The sequence below is a fragment of the Crocodylus porosus genome, unplaced genomic scaffold (assembly GCF_001723895.1).
Source record: "Crocodylus porosus isolate Cpor-Errol unplaced genomic scaffold, CroPor_comp1, whole genome shotgun sequence".
Taxonomy (NCBI): Eukaryota; Metazoa; Chordata; order Crocodylia; family Crocodylidae; genus Crocodylus; species Crocodylus porosus.
This window is the reverse complement of record NW_017728929.1, coordinates 4,637,081-4,640,228: the sequence shown is the minus strand read 5'-3', so window position 1 is coordinate 4,640,228 and position 3,148 is coordinate 4,637,081. Positions and strand designations below refer to the sequence as shown.

The 3,148-nt window shown below is 44.5% G+C and overlaps 1 long non-coding RNA gene across 1 annotated transcript in view; it reads left to right on the top strand.

Moving 5' to 3' along the window:
* Positions 1-1,420: 1,420 nt before the first annotated feature.
* The window catches only part of LOC109315387, a 4,736-nt gene continuing 3,008 nt past the window's right edge, over positions 1,421-3,148 (top strand). The window contains exons 1-2 of the long non-coding RNA XR_002102494.1: positions 1,421-1,431; positions 2,391-2,392. This is a non-coding gene — a long non-coding RNA (uncharacterized LOC109315387). The remainder of the gene's footprint in view (positions 1,432-2,390; positions 2,393-3,148) is intronic.

Genomic DNA, 3,148 nt, shown 5'->3' with positions numbered 1-3,148 from the left:
AAAATAAGAGGTCTGTTGTTCCAGTTGCTATACATGTGTAATGAAGACATAGACTTACTTCAAATCTATGTGATTTAAAAGAATTGTCACCTAAATCTACTATATTAGTAGACACGGGATAGCCTTTACTCAATAAAACTTAAAATCCACAAATATCTCCTTGTTGCCAAATGAATCTGGGCCAACACATTTTCTTTTATTTTCATTTTGGGGGATGCTTCTATACAAGCAAATGCCTTGTGGATCAGATCTCTGCTGAAATAAATTAGTGCATTGCAGCAGGAATGATGTCACTATACATCAGCTAAGAGTTTGGCCTATCAAATTTCTACAGACTTGTCATTCCCTAAAGTAAGTGCTGAAGGGAAGATGCTGATGTGAGATTAGAAAGCACTTGCTTGTGTAGCAGCTCTTCCTTGAAGCTTCCTAGTCTACTTAAGATCTCCCCAGGCTACTTCAGTGTGAGTTTTCACATAAGAGGGAAGAGCTGGCAGGAAATGAGGCAGAGTCACTTGTGAGTTTTCTCTTCTAAAGCCTCCCAACTTTCAAAAGTCTTAAAGCTGAACTATCTGTGAAAAATTACTCTTGCTAAGTACTGAACCTGTGTATTGCTACACCAACAAATAGACAAATAATGTGAGTACATGCCTTTGTCATTTATTTACAAAACATTCAGTAAGCAATGGGACCCAATCCTCTTTCCACTGAAGCTGAAGCCAAATCTCCCATTCAATTTAATGCGAGCAGGAGCAGGCTCTTTGGAAATGATGCTGTAAGGCTGATCTTTAGCAGAACCCATCCTTCAGAGGAAGGCTGCATATACTGTGGAGGAAATCTAGGTGGTCTGCAAAGGCAGTACCTAATAGTCTATCTGGTGTATGGGTAGCTCATCAGTTCAACAGGTTACCTGTCCTGAAGGAAAAAGTCAGAGAAACAAAGCCTCTTATCAAAAAAGGTAGGCACAAGTTAACTGTTAAATTTAATACAGCTTTTGCTAAACAACCAGACTTGAATAATAACACCACAGCGTGCTGTTGATCTCTCCCATGTCTCCACCCTAGTTCATGATTTACAGCATAGACTCACAGCTGATACCTATACCCAGTGTAGGCCACAGTATCATAAAGGAAATAAGCCAGAACTCCACTTACGCAGCAGCCAGTCCAGACATTCTAGGAATACACTGAAATACTTTATGAACTGCTAACAAAAGCTGGGTGCTAGTTTTTTCCACAAGCTCTGTCATCAGAAAATCCTTTTAAAGCCCTTCCCCACTTGCATCTAGTATGGGTTTCTTAAAAAGAAGGGGGAAAAGTGGTGTACAAGGAGAACAAAATTATGTGGGGTTTTTCTGCCAATGCAGTTCCCCGCTCTGCAACTTAGGTTCCACTGAGATTAGATGAGACGAAACAGTGTGATCTAATGCCCAGAGTGCCAAATTCCTGAATCAGATTAGCCAAGAAATCAGAAGGGTTGTTTGTTTGTTTTTAAGGGATTACATGGGTTCTGGTCTGTTTCTTGCTGGTTTCGAAATCCTAGTCATAGGGTGTGCCCAGCAAGCCATTCTGCCAACTCTCTGCAATGTATATGATGATTATGTCCTGGCTGCAACAATTCTCACTGGAGGACCCAGCTGACATCAAATTACACAGAACTGTACAAGTGCTCTTCATGGTTTTTAGTTTCCAGCTTCTCCCCAGAAATTGGAGGATGAATTGGAGGATTAGACCAGGAGAAATTCCATAAAGTTTAATAAGAACAAATTCAAAGTGCCGCACTTAGGATGAAACAATGACCATCCTGGCCACTGTTCCATCAGCGTTCCTGGTCAATGACCATCCTGACACTGGTCAGGCTGCAGCTGGAGTACTGCATCCAATTCTGGGTGCCGCAATGTAAAAAGGACCTGGACAACTTTGAGAGTATCCAGAGGAGGGTTAGAGGCCTGCAGGGAAGGAAAGGCTAAGGGACCTGGACCTTTTCAGCCTCTGCAAGAGAAGGCTGAGTGGGGATCTTGTGGCAGGATACAAATTCACCGGTGGGGTGCGGCAGGGAATAGGAGATTCTCTGTTTACCAGAGCACCCCTTGGCATAACCAGAAACAATGGCCACAAGTGGATAGAGAGTAGACTTAGGTTGGACACTTGAAAGAACTTCTTCGTGGTTAGAGTTGCCAGAATCTGGAATGGGCTTCTGAGGGATGTGGTGCTCCCCGCTACTTGGGGGGTCTTCAAGAGGAGACTGGACAAGCACCTGGCTGGGGTCACATGACCCCAGCACTTTTTCCTGCCCAGGCAGGGGGTCAGACTCAATGATCCTTTGAGGTCCCTTCTGACCCTAGCATCTATGAACCCCACGCACCGGTACAGGCTGGGGACCAACTGACTAAGCAGTAGCTCTGCAGAAAAGGCCCTGGGGGTTATGGTGGACAATAAGCCGAATATAAGACAACAGCATGCCTTTGTTGTAAAGGAGGCTAACAGCATACTGGGTTGCATTAGTAGGAGCAATGCCAGGAAATAGATGGAAGTAATTATTCTCCTCCATTTGGCACAGGTCGCATCTGGAGTACTGTGTTCAGTTTCTGTTCCACCCCCATCCCACTACAGAAAGGATGTGGACGGATTGGAGAGAGTCCAGTGGAGCACAACAAAAATGGTTCGGGGTTGGGGCACATGACTTCTGAGGAGAAGCTGAGAAAACTGGGCTTATTTAGTCTGGATAAGAGAAGGCTGAGGGGGGATTTAATAGCAGCCTTTAACTACCTGAAGGGGGGTTCAAAAGAGGATGGAGCTGGACTGTTCTTGGTGGTGGCAGAAACCAGAATAAGGAGCAGTGGATCTCAGGTTGCATCAAAGGACATTTAGGTTAGCTATTAAGAAACACTTCCGCATTAGGAGGGTAGTAAAGTACTGGAACAGGTCACCCAGAGAGGCTGTGGAATTTCCATCCTTGGAGGTTTTTAAGACCCAGGTGGACAGCCTTGTCTGGGATGGTTCTGCTTTGAGCAGGGGGTTGAACTCAATGATCTCCTGAGGTCTCTTCCAACCTGAATTTTCTATGATTCTATGAAAATTAAGTAATTCTGTGCCCCCAACCCACAACTGCCCCAACCTATCAATGAAACATGAGTCCCCCTACTTTTGCC